This window comes from Vanessa tameamea, chromosome 28 (assembly GCF_037043105.1).
Source record: "Vanessa tameamea isolate UH-Manoa-2023 chromosome 28, ilVanTame1 primary haplotype, whole genome shotgun sequence".
Lineage (NCBI taxonomy): Eukaryota > Metazoa > Arthropoda > Insecta > Lepidoptera > Nymphalidae > Vanessa > Vanessa tameamea.
The window spans coordinates 1,066,119-1,078,730 of NC_087336.1; the positions used below are offsets into that span (position 1 = coordinate 1,066,119).

Here is a 12,612-nt window from a genome sequence, read left to right on the forward strand (position 1 = left end):
AAACCTTAGTAAAATATATTTTTATTCGCGATCGATGTTATCTTGATGGCAAGAAATTCAAATATGCATCAAGACTTTAAGCGTCAATAGTGCAGTGGTTTAAGTGCCGCGTAGCGATGTAAAAAGTCGCAGGTTCGATCGAGGTGGGGTGTGAACGCCTTTGAGCTATTGTCGTCCGCACTCCTAACACAGGATCAAGCTTAAATTGCGGGGTAAATAGGAATATTAATACTTCCTTGAAAAGGATGGAGGCATTTGAGAGAACAGGTTAACGTGTTTTCCGACACTGGAGTGTAATCTTGGGTTAAATCTCTTACTTGGCAGAGTATCCTTATAATTATCTACCCGGCCTAGTTTTTGAATTATATTATATGTAGTTTAACAAACTACCCGATCCGGTCACACAAGGGTACAATAACGGGTACTATATACAACTTTTGAATTGAAGAAAAACACAAAAAGTTTGTTGTTTTTACCGGTAGTTAAGTTGAAAATCTCGACATTTCTTTACTACAATATTTGTGTATTATACATATAAACCTTCCTCTTGAATCGCTCTGTTTATAGATAAAAACCGCATTAAAATCCGTTGCGTAGTTTAAAAGATCCAAGCGTATAGACCGCGACGGCCTTCTTATTTTATACTATTTAGAGATAATCTAGCCCTTTAGTATTTATTTACAAGGGTATAACTTCAAAATATACCCAGTTCCCTGGTGGATAATTCAGGTTGACTGAAGCCCCAGCGATGTGACTCCTCGAATCAGACCATGATACTTAATAGAACAGTGTAACAGTTCAAATTTTTCGTTATTGTAAAATGCTAAACTCTGTTTTGTAAATTCAACAATAGCCCTCATCTCCCACGGTCACGTTACGTTACGTCAATAGACATGTTAAATATAATCGTAATTTATAAATACATATTAAACGAAATTTATTACGTTTGAAATGTTGATTTATATCTGTTTAGTATTGTGGTTCGTAGATAAATAAATAAATAAATAAATAAATAAATATTGGACAACATCACATACATTACTCTGATCCCAATGTAAGTAGCTAAAGCACTTGTGTTATGGAAAATCAGACGTAACGACGGTACCACAAACACTCAGACCCAAGACAACATAGAAAACTAAACTCACTAAAGATAAGAACTAACTAAAGATGGCGTTGTAAAGTCAAAATCAAGTATTCGAGTAGTTTGAATCGTTTTTTGACATTACATTAACAGCCTGTAAATATCCCACTGCTGGGCTAAGGCCTCCTCTCCCTTTGAGGAGAAGGTTTGGAGCATACCACCACGCTGCTCCAATGCGGGTTGGTGGAATACACATGTGGCAGAATTTCGTTGAAATTAGACACATGCAAGTTTCCTCACGATGTTTCTCTTTACCACCAAGCACGAGATGAATTATAAACACAAATTAAGCACATGAAAATTCAGCGGTGCTTGCCTTGGTTTGAACCCGAAATCATCGGTTAAGATGCACGCTTTCTAACCACTGGGCCATCTCGGCTCGGCTTATTTTACATAATCGTTTTAAATGTAAAGTTGCCATCAATGTAGATTCTTCAGTTATGAACCGATAAGAAACTCAGTAGTTATTATTTTCTAACATTTGGAATACAAAGTTATGAAAATTAAATATTATTGGTGAACGAAAAATAGTGACGTGGTCAAGGAAGTGACGTCACCTTTCAGACGTAGTAAAAGAAAGGGGCATCCATCTTGGGTTGTCACGCTGGTAAAAAAATTGAACCGTCACGTCAGTTGCGTTCTTGATGAATTTCATATTTTTTGGTAAGTATATTAAAAAATATATTTAGTAAGTGTCAGTCAATATTTATTTTAAATGTTTTAATAAATGGTCGTTTATAATATATGTGTATATATTATTATAAGGAGAATTAGTGTGACTTTCCGAACGTCATACGTCAAGCTGTCAGACGTCTTTTAAATTCATTCACTTTTTGGCGGGAACCAGACATAAGCGCGATATACGGTCAGGCGTATCATTCATAGTGACCTCCCAATATTACCGGAGAACCTCAGCGCTCAGATATTTTCATGTGTGACTCACACGAGGCCACTGGAACATATTTAAATATATATATATTTGGAGTTCACGCTTGTGATTTGACATTTGATGTATATCTGTAATCGTCACTGGGTCGTTTTATTCAGAATCGTATGAATTTTATTGTTATGAAAACTAATAAACGCAGTGTTGGGTTGACCTTAAAATCATAATAGATTGTTCTAGAAAAATTGTTGATTAAAACTTTAACATTGAAATAAACATAAAAGTAATGTAATCGGTTAATATTCCTTTGGGCTAATGGCCCTTTTAGAAGGTTTTGGAGATTTTCCAACACGCTGCTCCAATACTGGTCGGTGTATACATGTGGCACACGATGTTTTTCTTCCCCGCTAAACATGGGATGAATTGTGAACATAAAATATTTGCTTTATATAAAGTAGCTTGGTAAGTTTCGAGGTGAAAAGGTGCGTAAGTTAGTTTAATTTCTTTTAAAATTAAGACTAAACGAGTTTGAGAGAATTACTAAAAAATTCATTAATTTTAATTGCTGAAATACTCTAAAGTTTCTAAGAAAAAGATTAAAAGCACCAATATTTAAAAAAAAAAAACATATTTTGGTTTTTACGACGCCAATAGTTAAAAAAAAAATTACAATTTTTATTGTTTATAGAAAAGTCACTTGGCTGTATATGTATGTGTGGGTAAGTACCACCCACGCATCAGACATTCTACCACCCAATACTTAGTTTTGTGTTCCAGTTTAGATAAGTGATCTAGGGTAACCACATGTAACACAAGGCACTTAACATCATATTTCGTGATGTAAGAAATGGTGAACTTACAGCGTCTATAGGCGGTGACCATTTACCATCGGGTAGCACATTTGACCACAAAGAGATAACATATATATCATTACATAATATAAAACAAAGTCGCTTACCGCTGTCTGTCTATGCATGCTTATCTTTAAAATTTCACAACGGATTTTGATGCGGTTCTTTTAATAGATAATTTGATTCCAGAGGAAGGTTTATATGTATAAAACATACGCAATATAGTACAGAAACAATGATAATTTTAGAGGTTTCTGAAGTGATGTCGTAAATAAATACATTTAGATCAATATGGTCCTTTACAGCATGTAATTTGATTGAATATTTTCGAAAATATTACAGATTTAAAATGCAGGACATAGCTGTTTGTATTGTCTGACGGAAAAACTGTTAACGTTGTAAGACATTCTGTAGTATATTTAGTATCAGCATTGCATCCGTGTGAAGCCGGGGCGGGTCGCTAGTATCATAATAAAACTATATATAATATATATAATTTTAGAAAATTACTATATATTTTGTTTCTTTTCGTCGGAATCTATATTCCGAACCGGCAGCTGTTTTTCCTTTATTTGGTTCAATAACAACATAACATTAATATATATTTATGAAAGGTTTATGTTTATAAACTCAAAAAATAATAATAATAATAAGTATTTAGATAAGAATTAATTAGTTGAATAAGTAACAATAAAAAGTATACCTACATTAAAATAAATCCTTCTCGGGGCAAGGTATCCGTTTCTATAATAAAATTCCGCGGACATTTTTAACTTTGCCGTTTCATAAATTCAAAAAATTTGTAAAAAATATGAACATTGGTAAAGAAGGCATATTATTCGATACGAGATTATATAGATGATAAAAAGCATGGAGTTAATGCTTGTTGACTTCCAGGTAGGAGACATGACATACATATATAATTGTATTTAAGTTACATGACTGCATTTTTAGATGTTGAAAATGAGTAACTACTGAGTTTATTGCCGGTTCTTCTCGGTAGAATCTACATTCCGAACCGGTGGTAGCTTTACTTAATACAGTTTGTTAAAATACGATTCAAAAGTGCTTGTAAAAGCCTACTTGAATGAAGTATATTTTGATTTTAATAAACTTAGTTATAAGAAAAGAAAATCTATTTAATTCTGTACAATCATGATTACGTTGCATTATTTACATAGGTCCATTAAATTAAAGCTCATTTAAAAAAAATGATAAATATGAGATTATGTTAAAGATAAAGCGTAGATATTATTTATTGATTTCTAAGCAGGACCTATTAAAAATAATTTGTTTAGTGACATAGTCTGTAATTAAAACGGTGGCAAAGAGTAACTACTGAATTTCTTGCCGGTTCTTCTCGGTGGCCTTAAATTTAATTCAACACCGTGACATGACGATTCGAAAGTGCTTTTATGAGTCTACTTGAATAAAGAATATTTTATATATGATTTTAACAGAAATCGATTTAAACATTAATACCTAATTCGCCTACATATTTCCGATTATTTATTTAAAAAAATATTTTTTTTTTTTACTTTTTAAATTACTAGAGTATTTACTTCTCACTCTACCGTATTGCTTTTTGGGCTTCAGTCCAGGGCCCCGTGGATCAAGGGTAACCCGGTAAGTCAAGTGTAATTTTATCAAATTAAACAGATCGTATGGTTCGCAGCCCCGCGATTCCTGCAATTAATCAAACCCATTCAATTCATTTAATTCAAATTTACATTCAGGTGTGTCTCAGGTGGGCCCCTAAGTAGTATTAGCCCAGGGCCCCTAAACTCACGGTCCGGCCCTGCTCTAAATAGTGCTGTCTCATTTAAACTTAGGAAGCGTATCCATATAACGAAAAAACACATCTATTATTAATATGAATAACCTTTGTTTAGATTTAAACAATAATAGTTCCTTAGAATAAGTTATTACACTTTATCTACAGCGATCAAGTGAAGACGGTCAGTCTGTCGCAAGTCTAATAAACTGTGACGTAATGTTAGTGTTGTGCAATTTGACGATAAGTAGTCTTGGTGCTTTACTTTTGAATTGTTTATGTATGTGACTGAATTGAACATACAGATTTCCTTACGATATTTCAAATTGAGTAAGTGAGTGGTTTGTCACTGTTTCCATGGAAACCATCGATTTTGTAATGGATACACGTAAGTATTCCTTTCAAAATGAAGAACAAAACGAAATCAAAATATACTTTATTTAAGTAGACTCTTGCTAGCACTTTTGAATTGTCATTTTCAAGATTAAATTCGATTCAAAGCTACCGTTTCGGAATGTAGATTCTACCGGGAATCGTCAAGGAACTCAGTAGTTAGTCTTTTCAGATTACACAGATTATTAAATACGGAAGATATGGAAATTAGCGAATACGAACTCGACTGTATTTTCCCAAAAACACCCCGAAAGGAGTCTACTTCTAAGATTTCAAGTAGCCAGTACCGCTCGTTTTTGAAGAGTGATAGTCATTCTTTTTTGCCTAAAGCGAACCCTGTCTAGCGCTTCTAAAAGGTAGTCTAAACACCACAAGCGCCCGGGTGTAAGCAATATTCTAGCACTCTCCCCAAGAAATCCATATAGTTTTTTCAGTAACCTGGAGCGGCTCACCTGTGATCCGAGACTTGATCATCATTAGCAAAACTTTTGCACTGCTGAAGCATTACCCAAAGTAATCTATCATATTGACCAGCAATTACAGCCATTTTATTTTTATTTTATCTCTTAAAATATATAGAATATTCACAAAGTATCAAGAACATTTGCACGCGCTACAAGCTCGTCGTAATGATTGCAAGCAAATTATTGTGGGAATGAGATATTGCGTGACCTTGTCAGCTTTCGTGGGATATTTTGATACCTCTCTTATGTTTTACCTTTATCTTTTATCTGTTTAGAAATAGAAGGGACTGTTCTAGATAGTGCGGTTATTAATTTATTTGAGCTCGGAAGATACCATTGTTTTTCGAGTATGCAAAGATATCCTTCTTTTACGTGCCTACGTGCTTGACTTGCCTTCTTGTGATTTCGATTTATTTATTTATCAAGGTTCTCCCACAAAGGATACATACTTGCAAACAGAGTCGCATTTAAAAGTTTGGAGGCACTGGGGTCACAAAGGAGTGGAGGGCCTAGAGCAACAGAGGCGTGGAGATCCTAATAATTATACTATTAATTAATTTGAATATTGTAATATTTGTCAGTATGTTATAATTTATTTACTTGTTTCGGTAACTTTTAAAACAGTAAGTAGTAACTATTATTATAATTTAACTAGATCTACATATTTGTTAACTCGTTGGAATCTTTGGAAGCTGTGGGGGCTCATGTGATGGCATGGCCAGTTGCCCAAGCCCTCCCCTAAATCCAGCCCTGCTTGCGAATACATTACACGGTGCAATAATGATTTTAATGTATGTGTTCTTTCAACTAGGAGACCACAACAAGCACATTAAATTGACTAAACTGGTTTTAAACAAAAATAAATGTTACAAAGTAATACTTAAAAATGTTAATATGGGAACTACAATAAAATGTAATTAATATTTATATAAGATAATTATACAAATTTGAAATTATATATAAAAGGACAAAGTGTAAAATATCAAACTATTAATAGAAAATAACAAAAGCGGGAACTGCCCATACATAAATATATATATTTATACTTATGTATGTATGTATGTGTTTCATCTTAGACATTTCCTCACTTAATATAACCTCAGATTAATCGTAACTGGGGATCAATTCTACTTATGTATTCTAAAACAAATTTGATAGAACCAGGATCGGATTTGGAGGTCATGAGGCCCTTTTTTTGATCTCGCTGGAAAAAACGCGTTATGCGTTTTCCTCGCGGAAGTGAGGGGTATGTGAGACTCGCCGATACCCTGGATGCCGAGTGCGCCCCGGTACGGTACTCCGTCTCGACGGCGGGCGCTACGGGATCGCTTTCGCTGTTACCGTGAGGGTCGGGAAAGGTCATGAGGCCCTGAGGCAACAGAGAACTGGGGGACCCTAGTTATTTTTTATAAATTAATTTTTAATACTTATCTATAATCGTCGGAACCTCTCTCGTGGACGCCCCGGGGTACTTGCCTTGGTTACCCTAAATCCGGCCCTGGACAGAACCGCAACCGCACTGTTTGTTCATGTTGAAAACCGCTGATCAGCAACGATTATTTGTGGATTCGATCCCGATAATCTGTTTAAATTTTTTTTTTTTAGAATATTTTAGGGCTGTATACCAGACAGAAATATCATTGATATTGTTGTTGTAATTTGAAATATTAATGAATTATATAATATTATTAGCCGAGATGGCCCAGTGGTTAGAACGCGTTCATCTTAACCGATGATTTCGGGTTCAAACCCAGGCAGGCACCACTGAATTTTCATGTGCTTAATTTGTGTTTATAATTCATCTCGTGCTCGGCGGTGAAGGAAAACATCGTGAGGAAACCTGCATGTGTGTAATTTCAACGAAATTCTGCCACATGTGTATTCCACCAACCCGCATTGGAGCAGCGTGGTGGAATATGCTCCATGCCTTCTCCTCAACGGGAGAGGAGGCCTTAGCCCAGCAGTGGGAAATTTACAGGCTGATTATGTAATGAATTATCAATGAATACAAGAGTAACTGACCCAAAATAACGACTTGAAAGGTTTTCCGTGCGAATAAAAATCGAGATTCAGTTGTGTAATACTGTAATTGATCGTGAAATGTCAACAGTTCATCTTTGATTGTTTATAATCATGATTATAATTAAAGGACCGATCCGAGTCAGCTATTAACTTAATACAGTAACCATTGCAGTTTAGAAACGATTATTCGTTACGAAATATACACGTACGATGTCAAACTGACCGACTTCAACCATGATGACAAAATGACAAGAGAGAGTGCGTAGAACTCTATCTCATAATCTGAAGAGCTCAGGCGCATGATAAAAGGCTTTACGTGCTGTCCGAGCTACGGAAGTGTACTCAATATAAACATCTGGACTCACACTGTTGCTGAGAATTTGTCGACAGAAAGACCTACTAACTTGGGGGTTCATGAGGTTTAAACTCACGATCTTGAGATCGACAGCCTAGCAACGTTGGTCCAGTGGTTTCATAGTAGTTTGTAACTGTAAGTTAAAGCTCCGGGTTAGTCAGAAGTGTTAACAAACCTAGAATCCATAAATTTTGATATGCGTATGAACAATATATATATAGGTGGTTGGACCGAATGTATTACAATTAAACTATATTATGGCAAGGTACCATAATAGGTACGATGTATCGACTTTTGTAAAGCACATGCTATGTATTAACAACGTAAACCGATTTTTGTCCCACTGATTAGGGGATAGCTGCACATAAATAATCGGCTATGATCTTATTTTGAAGAGCTCCGACCTTAGACGTGCTGAAAATTAAAAAGCATACTTGATTGCAATTGACTAAACTGTTACGATTTAACAAAGAATTTATTTTAGAGAGCGGGTAAAAATTACTGGCCGGGTAGAGAGCGGCGCCATGTCTGTTTAAAAAAAAATTAAAACGTGCGAACAGACGTCGTCAGCTTACAATGTTATTATATTAGTAAATTAAATAAAAAAAAAATCTATGACAGGTTTCAAAATTTGTAAAAATCTCTTGAATAACCGCGAGGAACGCGAATACGAATTTTTTTAATAAACAATTTGAAATAGTACTTACTGAGAAACTGAGGAAAAGTAACTTAACTAGAATCCAACATAAGATAGACACAAGCGTTTAAGTTTTCGGGCCAAGCACCTCCCACAATCAAATATTATAATTGTTGTATTACGAACTGTTTTTGCTGATATCTTATTTTATTGCAATAAAACAATGAACGTTGTTTTTGCTATATTTTAAATTCAGGCGTTTTTTAATTTCAAGCAATTCTGAAAGTAAGCAATGGTAAGTAAAGGGAGTCTAGTAATAATAAAATACTAGGTCTTCCCCTAGGGCCCCATATTCGGGGTGCTCTAGAACCCGAACTCGCTAAGACTGTCTTACAACTAGAAAGATTGAAAATATAATAATGACAAATAATAACTTTTATTTAACACTCAATCAATAAATAAATTTAAGAGATCGTTGGATCATATGTTCATTAGATATATTTTATTTTACCAATTATTAGTGCATAGTATTGTGGCTAGGCGTTTGATTAAATGACTAATTTAACAAGCTGCGACTTTAAGAAACTAAGCAAACAAATTATTAAAAAAAAAATAAGCTAAATATTGTATACTTTACCCGACATTACGAAGGAGGTATTCAAATATTTTTTTTATTTATATTTATTTATTATTTATTGCACACCAATATTTAAAACTAAATTTGACATGGATTAACAAAGTTGCATGACATGCAAGAGGCGTTTTTTTTTAAATGGGTACGTTATAAAAAAACAATGTAATCGCTGTAGCGAGACAAAGCTATTTAGGTATAACCCAGAACCAAAAAAAACATATATATGAGTAATCTAAATAACATAATATACAAATAATACTGACCTTAAAATCTTTACATAATAATAATTGAAAACATTGTTTTAATATTTTTTTCTATTGACATTGAAATTCGCGCCATTAACGAATCCCTACATCACCAGTGCACCAAATAACCTTGCAACCTTGGGAACTGAGATGGGATGTCTTGTGCTAGACACTGGCTGACTCATCCAACAAACTGGAACACAACAATGGTAAGTATTGTTGCGTGTCGGTAGAATATGACAAGTGATACCCAGACATTCTTGTACAAAGCTCTACCAACAATTTTTTGTAGTATATATTTCGAGCATCTTGACCGATGATTGTCGATTCAAATCCAGGCAAGCGACATTGAATCTTCATGTGATTAATTCGTGCTTGTAATACATCTCGTACTCAGCGGTAAAGGAAAACATCGTGAGGAAATGGAATTTCAACCCTTCTCCTTAAAGGGGGGCCTTAGCCCAGAAGTGGAATTTCGTGCAGGTCTATGATAAACCCGTTTGAAACCTATCCACAAATATAGATCGTTTTAAAAATAATGATTTTTTAGTCGACAACATATATCCGCAAAATTCACCGCGAAATTCAATGACATGACAGTTCAACGGGCGGCCATGTTTGACGTTTACGGGTGCGTTCAGTGAGTGTGTTCTAAATAAAAAATCGTACAGTGGTATTGGGTAGACTCGATAAAAAAATTATCCATTAAAATATAGATAGATAGAGCAAAGCTTAGTACACTATGTACTGCATAAGAACTATAACAAATAAGCCGACTTTAATATCTTGGTCTGCGCGATAGTTACGCTTGACACAACGAAATGTTGCTCTACTAATGTGCGTGTACTTGCTGTCCAACTGTTGGCCACTATATTTAACGGCACGTTCTCAACTTTGATAGTAGATACATCGAGATATATTAATAACGTAAGCCGATTTTCGTCCCAGTGTTTATGGGACGATAGCTGCACATAAAAAAATCGGTTATGGTCTCATTTTGAAAAGCTGTATGCACTTCGCAGTTCAGTCACTTTAAGCTTAAACTATAAGAGGAATCAAATCTTGATTCTTATGTTCTTGAATTAAATTAATAAATTCCATATTTATATATTTTATGAATCTATACTACAGGATAGATTGATCTTTTTGACAGATGTAAATTTTTCTGATCGACATAACTTTGCAACGACGAACATATTATTTTCTTAATTTAATGATTTTAAAAATTGTAAAAATATTTAAAAAAATACATATAATACAGAAGTTCCTAAAGATTCAAGCGTTATCCGAAAATTTTAAGACTTTTTCTATTATATATTATGGCTTCAAAGTAAAATTTAAATAGAAACACTGAAAATAATAGACGCTTGTACAATGTTAAATCGGTCGGACGGTAGGGACGCGAATAACAGACAGTAACTGCTACAAATATCCTTATAAAAGATCATTGTTAAGTTATTGTTACGAACGGAGGGTCCTTTTGGTTGGGGTCTCTTTAGCTGGTATAACTCTTTATAGAAAAATAAGTTTAAAAAAAATTGAATTCTAATTCGAATTACGCATTCCATCGTTCCATCGACTGTTATGTATGTTAGATTTTCTGTTTCTCATCACTAGCCCGTCTGTCAAAACGATCAAGCTTACTTGAACAGGGTATAATATTATAGATGCGCCCACCGAAAGACGGAGAGGGTACCGCTGGTTTTTTAGTGGGTAAACCCGGCGTACCTGGGCGCACTCGGCGTCCAGGGCTCCGGGGAGTCCCACACACCCCCCCACCTTCCATCACGTGGGGGAAGCGCGTAAAGAGTTTTTCCAGCGAGAAAAAAAAAAAAAAAAAGGGTATAATATTATAGATGCGAAAGTAACTCTGTGTGTTATCTCTTCACACTTGAACCGCTGAACTGATTTCGATGAAACTTTGTATTGAGGTAGTTTGACTCCCTGAGATAGACGTAGGATATTTATTATTCACAACCCGAGGGGCGTGAAATGAGGGTGAGAGTTTGTGTGCTATAGGTAGTTTTATAAATATAGGGCGAGTAAAGCCGCAGATTCAGCTAGTGATATTATAAACGCGAAAGTAACTCTGTCTGTTGTTTCGAACAACTGAATCGTAATTAATGAAATTCAGTATAAAGCAAGTTTTAACTCCAAGACATAGAATACTCTATATGCTTATAACTTGACGACCGATTTAAATGCGAGCAAAACCGCGGGCGATAGCTAGTAATATTTATAGTTTAAAAGTAAAGTTCAAAACCATAGAATACATTCCCACCGACCGTCTACCACCTAATTATAATGTTACATGACCGGGATCGAACACTGAACCACGTGTTACTTGAACCGTGGACTCTACCGGTGTGAGACGCACGAATGGAAAGCTGCTCTATTACAAAAAACAACGTAGTTTATTATATTGCCTGAACTGAGTTATATTTTATTTTAGATATTTATTTATAAAAAAGTCACCAAGCATGAAGATTAATTAAGTATAAATTAGATGATAGATTTTATCGAAAAATAAAAACGGCAAAATTAAGCTGTTTCACTGTCTGTCATTTTACCTGTATACCTAAACTAACTGTTACAAACAAATAACGATTACAATAGTGCAAAGATCGTTTAATATAAACTTATTTCTGGTATACGTCTTTATATCTGGCTATATATTTGAATCCTGAATTCAAAATATCGCCAGATCAACTAGCTTCCATTTAAATCAAATAATCTAACCTAACCTTTTACCCTAATCTACCTAATTAAAACCTAATTACAAATGCAATCTAATTTATCATAAGAGTTATCGTATTACTAACAAATAGGTCCGTTATTTTACCCAATTTTCGCCTGACTGCTATAACAAATAGAGATGTAGTCTAAAATGGCTAAATCAAGCCGATTCGCAAATTTCTTAAAGGACTTCGGACACGAAGGATTTTAGAACAAAGAAACAGCAAAAAATATAATTGTTCTTGTATTCAATTTCATATATTTAACCAAAGCATGTACAAGAAATTATATTACATACGCATATGTTATTCTTATTTTATTTATAAAAAGCCATGTTAGATAAGTCACTATTGTAAAAATTCAAATTATAGTAAACATTGTCACAAAGAGACCCGCCTCATAACACAATAAGGTAGAGCAAACTTCACGTCAGTCACGCATCACTTATTCCTCACAAATACGTCACACTAC

General features: G+C 34.5%; 1 long non-coding RNA gene across 1 annotated transcript in view; it reads left to right on the forward strand.

Moving 5' to 3' along the window:
- LOC135194223 (uncharacterized) overlaps positions 1 to 12,612 on the forward strand; it is a 131,105-nt gene that overhangs the window by 67,100 nt on the left and 51,393 nt on the right. The gene's annotated exons all lie outside the window — the stretch shown is intronic.